Source organism: Schistocerca cancellata, chromosome 1 (assembly GCF_023864275.1).
Source record: "Schistocerca cancellata isolate TAMUIC-IGC-003103 chromosome 1, iqSchCanc2.1, whole genome shotgun sequence".
Taxonomy (NCBI): Eukaryota; Metazoa; Arthropoda; class Insecta; order Orthoptera; family Acrididae; genus Schistocerca; species Schistocerca cancellata.
Window position 1 is genome coordinate 14,925,979 of NC_064626.1, and position 17,080 is coordinate 14,943,058.

Sequence of the window (17,080 nt, forward strand, 5' to 3'; positions counted from 1 at the left end):
AACACGTCATTAGTTTAAATAAAGAAAATCAAGAATGTAACACTGGAATTTGCTTAATTTTTTAGCTCTTCCAGGAGCTCCTCGACAGAATGGAAGGAGTGAGCCATGAGGAAACTCTTCAGTTTAGACTTAAAAGCGTTTGGGCTACTGCTAAGATTTTTGAGTTCTTGTGGTACCTTATTGAAAATGGATGCAGCAGAATACTGCACTCCTTTCTGCAAAAGAGTCAAGGAAGTGCATTCTACATGCAGATTTGATTTCTGCCTAGTATTAACTGAGTGAAAGCTGCTAACTCTTGGGAATAAGCTAATATTGCTAACAGCAAACGACATTAAAAAGAAAATATATACTGTGAGGGCAATGTCAGAATTCCCAGACAATTGAATAGGGGTCGACAAGAGGTTCTAGAACTTACACCACACATAGCTCGAACAGCCCGTTTTTGAGCCAAAAATACCCTTTTTGAATCAGAAGAATTACCCCAAAAAATAATACCATATGACATAAGCGTATGAAAATATGCGAAGTAGACTACTTTTCGTGTTGAAATGTCACTTATTTCAGATACTGTTCTAATGGTAAATAAAGCGGCATTTAGTTTCTGAACAAGATCCTGAACATGGGCTTTCCACAACAGCTTACTATCTATCCGTACGCCTAGAAACTTGAACTGTTCCGTCTCGCTTATAACATGCCCATTCTGTCTGATTAAAATATCAGTTCTTGTTGAATTGTGAGTTAGAAACTGTAAAAACTGAGTCTTACTGTGATTTAGCATCAAATTATTTTCCACAAGCCACGAACTTATTTCATGAACTACAGTATTTGATAATATTTCAATATTACACACAAGATCCTTCACTAACAAGCTGGTGTCATCAGCAAACAGAAATATTTTTGAATCACCTGTAATACTAGAAGGCAAATCATTTATATAAATAAGAAACAGCAGTGGCCCCAGCACCGATCCTTGGGGAACGCCCCATTTAACAGTGCCCCATTGGGACTGAACATCATTACCACTCTCAATATTGCGGAGAATTACCTTCTGCTTTCTGTTCTTAAAGTAAGAGGCGAACCAATTGTAAGCTACTCCCCTTACTCCATAATGGTCTAACTTCTGCAGTAATATTTTGTGGTCAACACAGTCAAAAGCCTTCGTTAAACCAAAGAAAACACCTAGCGTTCGCAACCTTTTATTCAATCGTTCCAAAACCTCACAGAGAAAAGAGACTATAGCATTTTCAGTTGTTAAGCCATTTCTAAAACCAAACTGTACATTTGACAGCAAATTATGTGAATTTAAATGCTGCAGTAACCTTGTATATACAACCCTCTCGATAACTTTAGCAAACACCGATGGCATACAAATAGGTCTAAAATTGTCAACATTATCCCTGTCTCCCTTTTTATAAAGTGGCTTCACTACCGAGTACTTTAATCGGTCAGGAAACCGACCACTCCTAAAGGAAAAGTTACAGATATGATAAGTACTGGGCTAACATACATGAAACAATACTTCAGTATTCTGCTAGATACCCCGTCATATCCATGAGAGTTCTTGGTCTTTAGTGATTTAATTATTAACTCAATCTCCCTCTTGTCAGTATCATGGAGGAGCATTTCAAGTAACAGTCTCGGAACACTTTTTTCTACGAGCGCTATATGATTCCCTGTTGGGACTAGGTTTCTATTTAGTTCACCTGCTATATTCAGAAAGTGATTATTAAATACTGTACATATATGCGACTTATCAGTAACACGGACATTCCCATTACGCACTGATTCTATATCCTCGACCTGTCGCTGCAGACCAGCCACTTCCGTTACGATTGACCATATGGTTTTAATTTTATCCTGAGACTTAGCTATTCTATCTGCATACCACATACTTTTTGCCTTCCTAATAACTTTTTTAAGCACCTTACAATACTGTTTGTAATGGGCTACTGCATTTAGATTGTGACTGTTTCTAACGTTTTGATATAATTGCCACTTTGTTCTACAAGATATTCTTATATCTTTAGTCAGCCACCCAGGCTGCCTGTTTGTGCTAGTACCCTGTTTTGAACGTTCTAACGGAAAGCAACTTTCAAAGAGCACGATAAAAGTCTTGAGGAAAGCATTAAATGGTTCAAATGGCTCTGAGCACTATGGGACTCAACTGCTGAGGTCATTAGTCCCCTAGAACTTAGAACTACTTAAACCTAACTAACGTAAGGACATCACAAACATCCATGCCCGAGGAAGGATTCGAACCTGCGACCGTAGCGGTCTTGCGGCTCCAGACTGCAGCGCCTTTAACCGCACGGCCACTTCGGCCGGCGAGGAAAGCATTATATTTATCGTCTACTGTATCAGCACTATAAACATCTTGCCACTCTTGTTCCTTGATAAGGTTTACAAAAGTCTCTACAGCAACTGGATCAGCTTTCCTAAAACGTTGGTAACTATATTTAACCTGCGTTGCAGCACAAAAGTCTTTTAGACTTAAAATTTGTGCATCATGATCTGAAAGGCCATTCACCATTCTGCTAACAGAATGCCCTTCTAGTAATGACGAATGAACAAAAATATTGTCTATGGTTGTTCTACTGTTCCCTGGCACTCTCGTTGAAAAAGAATACGGTTTGCATAAGATTATATGAATTAAGGAGGTCTACCAGCATCCTTTTCCTTGCACAATCACTTATACAATTTATATTGAAGTCACCACATATAACTAACTTTTTGTATTTCCTATAAAGTGAACCAAGAACCTCCTCTAGCTTTAGCAAAAACGTTGTGAAATCGGAGTCTGGTGCAACAGTGCATCATCCCGAGGATATATACACTCCTGGAAATTGAAATAAGAACACCGTGAATTCATTGTCCCAGGAAGGGGAAACTTTATTGACACATTCCTGGGGTCAGATACATCACATGATCACACTGACAGAACCACAGGCACATAGACACAGGCAACAGAGCATGCACAATGTCGGCACTAGTACAGTGTATATCCACCTTTCGCAGCAATGCAGGCTGCTATTCTCCCATGGAGACGATCGTAGAGATGCTGGATGTAGTCCTGTGGAACGGCTTGCCATGCCATTTCCATCTGGCGCCTCAGTTGGACCAGCGTTCGTGCTGGACGTGCAGACCGCGTGAGACGACGCTTCATCCAGTTCCAAACATGCTTAATGGGGGACAGATCCGGAGATCTTGCTGGCCAGAGTAGTTGACTTACACCTTCTAGAGCACGTTGGGTGGCACGGGATACATGCGGACGTGCATTGTCCTGTTGGAACAGCAAGTTCCCTTGCCGGTCTAGGAATGGTAGAACGATGGGTTCGATGACGGTTTGAATGTACCGTGCACTATTCAGTGTCCCCTCGACGATCACCAGTGGTGTACGGCCAGTGTAGGAGATCGCTCCCCACACCATAATGCCGGGTGTTGGCCCTGTGTGCCTCGGTCGTATGCAGTCCTGATTGTGGCGCTCACCTGCACGGCGCCAAACACGCATACGACCATCATTGACACCAAGGCAGAAGCGACTCTCATCGCTGAAGACGACACGTCTCCATTCGTCCCTCCATTCACGCCTGTCGCGACACCACTGGAGGCGGGCTGCACGATGTTGGGGCGTGAGGGGAAGACGGCCTAACGGTGTGCGGGACCGTAGCCCAGCTTCATGGAGACGGTTGCGAATGGTCCTCGCCGATACCCCAGGAGCAACAGTGTCCCTAATTTGCTGGGAAGTGGCGGTGCGGTCCCCTACGGCACTGCGTAGGATCCTACGGTCTTGGCGTGCATCCGTGCGTCGCTGCGGTCCGGTCCCAGGTCGACGGGCACGTGCACCTTCCGCCGACCACTGGCGACAACATCGATGTACTGTGGAGACCTCACGCCCCACGTGTTGATCAATTCGGCGGTACGTCCACCCGGCCTCCCGCATGCCCACTATACGCCCTCGCTCAAAGTCCGTCAACTGCACATACGGTTCACGTCCACGCTGTCGCGGCATGCTACCAGTGTTAAAGACTGCGATGGAGCTCCGTATGCCACGGCAAACTGGCTGACACTGACGGCGGCGGTGCACAAATGCTGCGCAGCTAGCGCCATTCGACGGCCAACACCGCGGTTCCTGGTGTGTCCGCTGTGCCGTGCGTGTGATCATTGCTTGTACAGCCCTCTCGCAGTGTCCGGAGCAAGTATGGTGGGTCTGACACACCGGTGCCAATGTGTTCTTTTTTCCATTTCCAGGAGTGTATAAATAACAACAGTAAGAAGTTTAGCTCCACTAAATTTAACCACACCTGCACAACATTCAAACACCTTTTCAGTCCAGTACTTTGAAACATCAATTGACTCAAATGGGATACCGTTTTTCACATACATGGCTACTCCCCCACACCGCAAAGAGCTCCTAGAAATGCTGCCAGCCAACCTGTATCCTGGTAAAGGAAGCCTCTGAATTATCTCCTTATTTAAGAAGTGTTCAGATATACCAATAATTTCAGAGTCAACATCTATAAGTAATTCACTAACTTTATCTCTAATGCCTTGTATGTTTTGATGAAATATACTAATTCCCTCATTAATCGGATACCTAAGCTTTGTCGAAAGTGGTTTCTTTGTTAGAGAGACTTCCCTTAAGCAGGAATACCTGTCAGCTGACTTCAATCTAAAAAAGGTACAGCTCTAACACCCACAACCACCGGAATTTTCCCATGAGTGATCCCACCACCCCCAGCTATGCTGTCACCTATAAGCTTTGCCAACCTCCCCTTTCCATACCTGTTGAGGTGCAGGCCATGTCTAGTGAAACCCGTCCTGCTGATAGACTCCACCGACACCACTGAAATGTGACTCATGCCTTCTGTCATTAGCGCACACCCAAGTCTCATGTTATTACGCCTGACGGCTGTATTAAGATGAGGAATCAGTGCACACATCCTGGCCATAGAAGATGCAACGCTATTCTGACGAATGGGGTCGTACTGTTACGTTGCCTGTAAATCTGACTATTGTGATCAATGTGGTAACACCACCTAATCGGTTTCGTTTGGTTGCTCCTCCTACTCTGCTTCGATCTTTTTTTCTCATGCAGTACATATAAACATAATGTGACAAGTAGAGAAGTAAAAAATATCAAAGTGTAGAGGAGAGGACCACTCAGGGCACACTAACTTCAAAAACGAAGGAGGTTGTCGCACTGTGTGGAGAGGTGTTCAAGACAGATCAATGGAGCGTGCAGAAGAGCAACATGTGACGTTCGGATTATTCACAACTCCGAGAAACAAACGAGCTTGCGTTAAAAAGTATGCGGCTCTTAGTATGAATTAATGGTCTGCAGGATGATGAAGCAAAATTCCCAAGGGCTACCGAGAAACAGTTGAGAGGGCTACGTAATGACGCAGGAACCAACTTGGAAACCACACTAGTGCCACAGCAGTAATGCAAATGGGGACTGCCTGCTGGCTGCAATTTACCGTAATCAATAGGCCGGCGTCTGTAAACAGTTTTAGATATCACGTCCCATTTACCACCAACCTCCATATCTACATACTACACTCATTACAGTCGTAGTTACGCCTTAAACTCCAATCTTTTCCGTAGTGTATTTCTTCCATTTCTTGTTTCTTCTACTTCTTTCCAACGTGCGCTTCTCCGTCATAGGCTGAGTAACCCAAAGTTTTCGAATGTTGTTCTTTTTTCCCATTGCCGTAAGTAAGAATTAGTGTAAAGGGTCCTTTTCAGAAACGTGGGTGGTTTAGTTCTGAAGTCACTATTTAGTTTACCTACCGCCTACCAAGCCACATTCAGTTTTCTGTTTATTTCTCGTGCCGTCCAACCCGAGTTGTCTTCAACTGTCGTAAGTACAAAAATATATCATATGATTCTATAAGCTCACTGTTAATTCGTTCTATTTACTTCTTGATATGTCAGTTACACGTTACTTTTGACTAATTATGATTTTCAAGCCTATTTTCAAACTTGCTCTATTAAATTCTTCCATTTTACGGGTTCCGTACCTTAATCTGAAGAATGGCAGCCGTACAGGATCGATTTGTTGTGCATCTGTCTCACTGTCAATCTATCTGTCTGCCCGACTGTTAAGAATCATTTTTCTCAGGAACGGGTAAACGTATAAAGTTCAAATTTACGTGACATATTAAGGCCTGTGGTCCCTTGGACTTCCCCCCCATGAACCATGGACCTTGCCGTTGGTGGGGAGGCTTGCGTGCCTCAGAGATACAGATAGCCGTACCGTAGGTACAACCACAACGGAGGGGTATCTGTTAAGAGGCCAGACAAACGTGTGGTTCCTGAAGAGGGGCAGCAGTCTTTTCAGTAGTTGCAGGGGCAACAGTCTGGATGACTGACTGATCTGGCCTTGTAACAATAACCAAAACGGCCTTGCTGTGCTGGTACTGCGAACGGCTGAATGCAAGGGGAAACTACGGCCGTAATTTTTCCCGAGGGCATGCAGCTTTACTGTATGATTAAATGATGATGGCGTCTTCTTGGGTAAAATATTCCGGAGGTAAAATAGTCCCCCATTCGGATCTCCGGGCGGGGACTACTCAAGAGGATGTCGTTATCAGGAGAAAGAAAACTGGCGTTCTACGGATCGGAGCGTGGAATGTCAGATCCCTTAATCGGGCAGGTAGGTTAGAAAATGTAAAAAGGGAAATAGATAGGTTAAAGTTACATATAGTGGGAATTAGTGAAGTTCGGTGGCAGGAGGAACAAGACTTCTGGTCAGGTGACTACAGGGTTATAAACACAAAGTCAAATAGGGGTAATGCAGGAGTAGGTTTAATAATGAATAGGAAAATAGGAATGCGGGTAAGCTACTACAAACAGCATAGTGAACGCATTATTGTGGCCAAGATAGATACGAAGCCCACACCTACTACAGTAGTACAAGTTTATATGCCAACTAGCTCTGCAGATGACGAAGAAATTGAAGAAATGTATGATGAAATAAAAGAAATTATTCAGATAGTGAAGGTAGACGAAAATTTAATAGTCATGGGTGACTGGAATTCGAGTGTAGGAAAAGGGAGAGAAGGAAACGTAGTAGGTGAATATGGATTGGGGCTAAGAAATGAAAGAGGAAGCCGCCTGGTAGAATTTTGCACAGAGCACAACTTAATCATAGCTAACACTTGGTTTAAGAATCATGATAGAAGGTTGTATACATGGAAGAACCCTGGAGATACTAAAAGGTATCAGATAGATTATATAATGGTAAGACAGAGATTTAGGAACCAGGTTTTAAATTGTAAGACATTTCCAGGGGCAGATGTGGACTCTGACCACAATCTATTGGTTATGACCTGTAGATTAAAACTGAAGAAACTGCAAAAAGGTGGGAATTTAAGGAGATGGGACCTGGATAAACTAAAAGAACCAGAGGTTGTACAGAGTTTCAGGGAGAGCATAAGGGAACAATTGACAGGAATGGGGGAAAGAAATACAGTAGAAGAAGAATGGGTAGCTTTGAGGGATGAAGCAGTGAAGGCAGCAGAGGATCAAGTAGGTAAAAAGACGAGGGCTAATAGAAATTCTTGGGTAACAGAAGAAATATTGAATTTAATTTATGAAAGGAGAAAATATAAAAATGCAGTAAATGAAGCAGGCAAAAAGGAATACAAACGTCTCAAAAATGAGATCGACAGGAAGTGCAGAATGGCTAAGCAGGGATGGCTAGAGGACAAATGTAAGGATGTAGAGGCTTATCTCACTAGGGGTAAGATAGATACTGCCTACAGGAAAATTAAAGAGACCTTTGGAGATAAGAGAACCACTTGTATGAACATCAAGAGCTCAGATGGAAACCCAGTGCTAAGCAAAGAAGGGAAAGCAGAAAGGTGGAAGGGGTATATAGAGGGTCTATACAAGGGCGATGTACTTGAGGACAATATTATGGAAATGGAAGAGGATGTAGATGAAGATGAAATGGGAGATACGATACTGCGTGAAGAGTTTGACAGAGCACTGAAAGACCTGAGTCGAAACAAGGCTCTCGGAGTAGACAACATTCCAGTAGAACTACTAACGGCCTTGGGAGAGCCAGTCCTGACAAAGCTCTACCATCTGGTGAGCAAGATGTATGAAACAGCCGAAATACCCTCAGACTTCAAGAAGAATATAATCATTCCAATCCCAAAGAAAGCAGGTGTTGACAGATGTGAAAATTACCGAACAATCAGTTTAATAAGGCACAGCTGCAAAATACTAACACGAATTCTTTACATACGAATGGAAAAACTAGTAGAAGCCGACCTCGGGGAAGATCAGTTTGGATTCCGTAGAAATACTGGAACACGTGAGGCAATACTGACCTTACGACTTATGTTAGAAGAAAGATTAAGGAAAGGCAAACCTACGTTTCTAGCATTTGTAGACTTAGAGAAAGCTTTTGATAATGTTGACTGGAATACTCTCTTTCAAATTCTAAAGGTGGCAGGGGTAAAATACAGGGAGCGAAAGGCTATTTACAATTTGTACAGAAACCAGATGGCAGTTATAAGAGTCGAGGGGCATGAGAGGGAAGCAGCGGTTGGGAAGGGAGTGAGACGGGGTTGAAGCCTCTCCCCAATGTTATTCAATCTGTATATTGAGCAAGCAGTAAAGGAAACAAAAGAAAAATTTGGAGTAGGTATTAAAATCCATGGAGAAGAAATAAAAACTTTGAGGTTCGCCGATGACATTGTAATTCTGTCAGAGACAGCAAAGGACTTGGAAGAGCAGTTGAACGGAATGGATGGTGTCTTTAAGGGAGGATATAAGATGAACATCAACAAAAGCAAAACGAGGATAATGGAATGTAGTCTAATTAAGTCGGGTGATGCTGAGGGTATTAGATTAGGAAATGAGACACTTAAAGTAGTAAAGGAGTTTTGCTATTTGGGGAGCAAAATAAGTGATGATGGTCGAAGTAGAGAGGATATAAAATGTAGACTGGCAATGGCAAGGAAAGCGTTTCTGAAGAAGAGAAATTTGTTAACATCGAGTATAGATTTAAGTGTCAGGAAGTCATTTCTGAAAGTATTTGTATGGAGTGTAGCCATGTATGGAAGTGAAACATGGACGGTAAATAGTTTGGACAAGAAGAGAATAGAAGCTTTTGAAATGTGGTGCTACAGAAGAATGCTGAAGATTAGATGGGTAGATCACATAACTAATGAGGAAGTATTGAATAGGATTGGGGAGAAGAGAAGTTTGTGGCATAACTTGACCAGAAGAAGGGATCGGTTGGTAGGACATGTTCTGAGGCATCAAGGGATCACCAATTTAGTATTGGAAGGCAGCGTGGAGGGTAAAAATCGTAGAGGGAGACCAAGAGATGAATACACTAAGCAGATTCAGAAGGATGTAGGTTGCAGTAGATACTGGGAGATGAAGGAGCTTGCACAGGATAGATTAGCATGGAGAGCTGCATCAAACCAGTCTCAGGACTGAAGACCACAACAACAACGGTCCCTTGGAATAGTGATTTCATTGAGCACTCAAAAGATATAGCCATTTATGTCAGGTATTTTTATATTCGAAATCTCTTTCATCAAAACCTATAGGGTACCGCTACTTCCCGTTGACCTAGAATCATGAAATTTAGGAAAAACCAAGGTTTCACAGTACAAATAAATGAAAAATTCTGAATGTTGATTTGTAATTACATTAGACGAAAAAATATATTTTGTCATTTTTCATCTGTCTGTCTGACTGTCTGTCTGTTAAGACCCCTTCTTCTCTTGAATCGTTTGGCGTATCAAATTGGAATTTGTGTCACATACTAAGGCCTATGGGCCCTTAGCGGTGGAACCATTTTAAGCTTCTAAGTCAATGTAATCAAAAGATAGGACCACTTATGTCATTTATTTTGATACTTGGAAACCCACTCGTCAAAACCTGTAGGGTACTTTCCGTTGACCTAGAACTGTGAAATTTGCCAGGGAGCCCAGCTTCATAGCACAAGTAAAAGAAAAGATCCGAACGTTGTTAATTTGCAATTATATCACACGAAAACAATATTTTTCCATCTGTTATGGCCCCTTTCCCTCTTGAACAGATTGGCACATCAAGTTCAACCTTATGTCACATACTAAAGTCTAGGGTACCTTGGCAGCGTAAAAATTTAAGCTTCTAAGTCAATTCAGTCAAAAGATTCGTCCATTTATGTCATATATTTTGAAACTCGCAAACTCACTCATCAAAACCCATAGGATAGTTCCCGCTGACCTGGAATCATGAAATTCGTCAGAAAGCAAGGTTAACAGTAAAATTAAAGTAAAAAAATTGTTAATTTGTAATTACCTAACATGAATAAATATTTTTTGTCGTTTTTTATCTGTCTGACAGTCTGTGAAGGCCCCTTTTTCTCGTGAACAGATGACGTATAAAACACTCATTAAGTCACTAAGTTGTATAGTCCGTTGGCAGTGTAAAACGTTTAAGCTCCTAAGTCAATGCAGTCAAAAGATTCGGCAATTTACGTCACATATTTTGACACTCGCAAACTCACTCATCGAGTAGTTCCCGTTGACGTAAGCAAGAAGCAAAATTTCACAGTAGAAGTAAAGTAGAAAATCTGAGAATTATTAAACTGATGTTATATGACACAAAGAGGTATTTTTGCCATTAGAAGATACATTGCATTCATCATCCGTCAAAATTATAATAGACGAAGATTACTGCATGCAAACATAAAATCTAAAGTGTAGTCACGCTTTAGTAAGTAAATAAAAATATTTTATTAAATCTTCTGTACGTACATGTGTAAACTAAAGTCTTCTGCTCGCTTCTTTTTGCATGTGCAGGCTAGTCTGGGGAACTAATGTAGAGTGTTTGACACAGTTTTGGAATTCCCGGGAGCGATATGTTGCCAGTACCTATACCGAAAACAGGCAAAAATCGCTGGATTCTCTATTCCCATGTGGGAAGAACAATATACAGGGTGAATAACCTAAAACTGGCACTGCGGAAATGGAACGTGCTACTGACGCGCGGTTTTCACAGAACAGACTGGTAGTCACGTACTCGTGTTGTTAGCCAACCAAATGGTTCAAATGGCTCTGAGCACTATGGGACTTAAATACTGAGGTCATCAGTCGCCTAGAACTTGGAACTACTTAAACCTAACTAACCTAAGGACATCACACACATCCATGCCGGAGGTAGGGTTCGAACCTGCGACCGTAGCAGCAGCGCGGTTCCAGACTTGAGCGCCTGGTAGCGGCTGGTAGCCAATCAACTGTTTGTAATAATAGTTAGAAAGTGTAGTTTTTTTCAAAACACACACTTTTTTAAATGGAACAATGCGTATTGACATTCAAAAACTTGAAGCACGGTAAATTAGAATATCAGCAGTGTTTGTTGCAGGATACTAATGTGAGTCGTTTACGAGATACCGTACAGTGAAAAGTTCCCACACCGACACTTGCCTAACACCTGTGGTAGCACACAGTAAAGTGCAACACAAGTGTATACATTAGTTATGTGGATCCTGACCAAGAACGACACAACTGACCAAAACATGTTGTGTTCAAAATCACCACTGGCACTGGGAAGACACTGCGATACTTGTGAGCGTTCAGTATCCCGTCTACGAAAAAGGGGCCTATGAGGCGCTGATTCGCTATCCCAGACTACACGTTTACACTTCACGGAGATGACGTCCCACCTGGTGAAGCTAAGGGAGATTGTCGACAGACCAGTAGCGCATGTTTCGGCCGCTTACCTGGCTGGTAAATGTGGCTTCATCACTAAACAAGAAACATGATACATCTGGAACATTTTGTCTTAATTCCCAAGTACAGAAGTTAACATTATTCTCATAATCGTTTCCATGCAGCTCTTGATGGAGAAATGCGTTAGACATGGAACCCATGTCGATGGAGAATGCGTACGACACTTACCTGACTCATGCCACTTCCTCGTGTGATTGCGCGGAAGCTAACGTGTGGATCAACTGCAGTAATAATATTAATTTCCCCGTCTTCTGCCGTCACTTGTTTCCTTCTGTCGCGTTGTTAGGTGTTACACTTACTACTTTCGCGTACGTGGTTGAAGAGGTTGATAAGTAACTACCGAGGTGATTGACGCCTATTGGGATGTCTTGCAGCATACACCGTACAAACACGAACTGCATTCTTCCTACATCACGAGCATGTCAGCTTTTCCTGCATTGGTAAATATCATCGGCCACTCACGACCTACTGCTTGGACTGTCACACGCTCACTGACTAGCAAGTAGCAATGCACTCAAGGAACACACAAGCATACTGTAAGCTAACATAATAACATCGTGCCTAGCAAGTACGCGGGTTAATGGCACAAAGAAATATCGGCGTGGAAAGTTCTCAAACTACCACATCTCGTAAACGGCTCGCAAAGGAATCCTACAACAAACACCACTGACAATCTAATTTACCCTACTTCTAGTTTGCTTATATCAACAGGCATTGCTCCATTTAAAAAAAAATGTATGTTCGGACAAGAAATACGTTTTTTATGTATTATTGCAATCTGTTGATTGGCTGACAATACGAGCCCCTGACAAGCAATCAATTCTATGAAAGCCGCACATCAGTAGCGCTTTCCCTTTCCGAAATATTTCCGTTGCAAGTTTTAAATGATTGACAATAAATTTAAGTTTGCATGGAGCCCTCAGAATGCGATTCCTGTGCGCACTTCGCCTATTTTCTGTTGATGTTTAAGCTGCACTAGTAGTTGAAACAACTGTTTCCTTGTTATAGGCATATTGATAGACTCTTCAGACAGAAAATTAAATTTTTGCGCAGTAACAGACACCCACAAAATATTGATTCAATAGAGCAAAGCAAGTAAGTACTAAACTTCTACTCTAAATGTATAAGAAGAAAGTTTATTAAGTATGAGGGTAAAATGAACAAGAGGATCACTTCTTCGCTATTATTTTACCTAATAAAAGACAAGAGTTCATATGAACTGAAAACTGAAAATTTGTGCCACAGACGTGACTCGAACCCAGATTTCTTGCTTTTCATCGGCACTTTAACATTGGCTGACGATATCAAAGCTCCTGGCTCGACTTGGCGAAAGCAGAAACTCCAGATTCCATTCCTGATGTTGGAAATAAATTTTATATCTCGCTTCAGATGGTTACCAGTGCGGTCACTATGTCACGTAACGGCTGTCGCGTAAAATTTATTATTTCCTGCTACATATGTATGTTTTCAAAATTCTGTGGGGATGCTTATCCACGAGACGTGTTTTAAAGGACATCTGTCATACTGTTGCAACGTAACGAGCTACAACGGATTTCGACTTAGAGTTCTTCCCATACCTGCGTACATACCTGATCTAGCCGCCTCACACCAAACTGCGCTCAACTAAACCTCCAATTCTTCTATTAACTTATTCACAACGTTGTTCCTATTCAGTACTGCAGACCGATAGTGGAACCATATTGGCAGCATATTGGCGAGGCATTCGTGTTCATGGACGACAATTCGCGCCTCCAACGTGCACATCTTCAGGATAACGACATCGCTCGACTAGAGTGGCCAGCATGTTTTCCAGGCATCAACCTTATCGAACATGACTGGGATAGATTGAAAAGGGCTGTTTATGGACGAAGTAACCCATCAACCACTCTAATGAATCTACGCCAAATCGCCGTTGAGGAGTGGGAAAATCTGGACCAACAGTGCCTTGATGAAGTTGTGGATAGTATGCCACGATGAATACAGGCATGCATCAGTGCAAGAGTCGTGCTACTGGGTATTACAGGTGCCGGTGTGTACAGCAATCTGGACCACCACTTCTGAAGGTCTCGCTGTATGGTGGTACAACATGCAATGTGTGGTTTTGATGAGCAATAAAAAGGGCCGAAACGATGTTTAAGTTGATCTCCATTCCAATTTTCTGCACAGGTTCCAGAACTCTCGGAATCGAGGCGATGCAAAACTTTTTTTGATGTGTGGAGAAAGACTAAGATGGATTCCTACCCTCTTCTAGACATCGCAGAACCGATTGACAATCTTGGGCACTGCTGATACTTCTGAATAACGGGCTTGAAGAGTGGGTACCATGTTAGAGGTGGCTCCGGGGGGCAAAGCGAAGACAGTGTTTCCAGCACCTTTGGTATATTGGCAGTATAGAGGATTGCATTTTGATTTGAAAAATGCACCAACAATATTCCAGTATTTAGTGGACACAGTGTTGAAAGGATTAAAGCCGCGTCAGTGTCTCGTATGTCTGGACGACATAATCGTTTTCTCAAGAGATATGCAGGAGCATAGGCAACAACCAGGGGAAGTATTCAAGAGGTCACAGGCAGCTCATTTAATGCAAAGTATGGAGAATTATAACTTTGCATCAGAAGAAGTCAGTTATTCTGGTCGTGTAAATAGTATGGACAGCGTGAGGACTGGTCCTAGACTGGTTCACGCAGCGAGAGATTTTTCAGTACCAGTAACTAGCAAAAAGTTACAATATTTTCTGAGTCTTGCCAACTATTATAGAAAATTTGCGAAATGATTCGCAGGCATTAACATCAAGTCCAGTGTTGGTGTTTCCAGGAATTTATACAGTCATGTGATGCGTCGAACCATGCTCTCAGGTGATTTTTGAGTCAAGAGGTCGATTTCCTTGAACAGCCTATTGCTTTTATGTCAAGGCAGTTGAACAGAGCGGTGGAAAGTAATGAAACAACAGAAAGATCTATATTTAGCGTGGTGTGTGGTGTGATATACTTTCAGTGTTACCTGTATGGCAGGAAGTTTAAGTTGGTGATGAACCATGCCGCTGTGAAGACTTTATTAGGTTCGAAAGACCATCCAGAGGAATGGCAAGATGTGCATTAAAGGTCAGTGAATTTAAGTAATCCATAAACGACGGAGAAACAGGAAAACAGTAGTGATAGAAGCACTAGGTCAAGGCACAGCTGAGTGGCAAACAGCACAAAGCGCTAATGAGGGGCGTAAACAGTATGAAGCGTGCAGCAAGCACCAGCAATTTAGTATGTATGATGGGTTATTGTGTAGGGAGACGAGGTCAGGATCACAAGTGGTTGTGCCAGCAAATTTGATGAAAGAAACAATGAGTGAAATGCATGATCACGTCTTATCAGGCCGTGGGGGATGCAGGGCGACAAATCAGAGAGAGGTAGGGAAGTGGATTTTAGTTGGAAACAGGTGCTACTGCACAGGTTGCCATAAGCGACAGAACCTTTAGTTTTATTGGGGTGGATGAGTTATGATCGTTTAACTGCGAGTTGTTCCCACGCGTTGTTTCTTACGCGTCCAAAGAATCCGGACGTTTCTCTAGCATGTACACATGGCATGTCACGCGGCACGATAGGACAAAATGGAGTGAGGTGAGGCCAGGTGAACGGGGTCTTCATTATACTGGGACAACATACGTCGAGGAAAGTCAAGTATGATGTATTGCAACAACGTGAAGAATATGCCTCTCAGAAATATGGAGTGTATTGGCGTAGTTAATCGAGCAGGAAGTAGATAGGGGTATATTAACCCATCACTGACTGTGGTCAACCAGAACCAGATTGCGATCTGTATTGATGTGTATAAGATAAAGGATCTGCAATGGGAAGAGCATTATGGAAGACTTGCTTGCCATTGAATTCTTTGGCTCCGGTATCTGAGATTTGTACTATGGCTAAAGCCATGGGAAACAAACTAAAGCTTTAAAACAGCAAGCAGAAACAAAAGAACGAAAAATGACGAGAGAAGTAAAAGAATGGGAAACGACGAGAAAAATCTTAGGACCAAGAGTAAACGATAGAATGTATCTCCTAGAACACAGTGCAGAAATCCACAGAAAAATTCTAAAAGCCCGGTTGCAATGCGTATGCCAATGTCAAACTCATGGGACACGTATGGAAACAGTGGACTCAAACCAGTTAATCCATCAGATTCACACATTCTTGAAAAATAAGATTACTAGAACCAATTGGTGTCCTCACTGGGCCTTTACCGGGAACCTATGACAGGGGGCTAAACGGTAAATATAATGAGCGCAGCTTTGATTACGGGCAGCGTTTGCAGCTTTTTCACTGTCAGAGGGACTTCCAGAGCCGCATCGCGTGTCCCATTATGACCGCGCGGGCTGCACTCTCCGAGATTATTACCTCGAATTCAGCAGCAACCCTGCGGTCACGTCATGTTTCGTCAGCCACCCTGATAAGCCGTCTAATACTTTGATGCTGATAGGTGGAGACTGCTTGCAAAGCCCTTTTTTCCTACTGAAAACTGTTTCGTTATCTTTAACATTCGTGACACTGTTAAACTAAGCCGAAAACACATCTGGTGAGTAATTCTTCTAGCCGAAACTATTACATCCATTCCAGTTTTCGTGAATTTGTTTGTGATATTTAGGGTAAGGTGGATGAAGTCCTTTGTAGAACGTCACACTATTTGACCAAAACTATCCAGACACCTACTACTGGACATTAATATGGAGTGTGTCCACCCTTAATCTTTATGACTGACTGGACTCTGGCGGGTACACTTTCAGTGAGGTCTGGCTGTAAGTGGATGAACGGCAGTCCAGTCTTCCTGAAGTGCTGAAGCCAGAGGAGGTAGTAATATCTGACGCTGGGGTCTGGAGCGAGGTCAGAGTTCCGATTCACCCCAAAGGTGTTCCACTGGGTTCAGATGAGGGCTGCTGGCATTAAGTGCCCATTTCAAGAATGTTATTGTCCATAAAACAATGCCTCATAGATGCTGCTTTGTGACAGGGTGTATTGTAATGATGATACAAACGAGCGTAGTCGCCGAACGGTCCCTGCACTGTACACGATACACAGTACTGTAAACTGTTTTCGTATCCTTCTTCTGTTAGGGTTTTCTTAAGGGCAGCCTAACCACGAAAAATACCCACATAATGTAACACTGCCTCCTCTGTACTTTACTATCGGCACTACACATGATGGGAGGTAGCTTTCTCGAGGCACTTTCCAAACCCAAACCCTTCCACTGGATTGTCACAGGGTACAGTGTGGTACGTCACTGCATCACTCGTGTACAGTGATCCACTGTCCACCGGCGTCGGTCTTACCACACAAGTGTCGTTTAACACT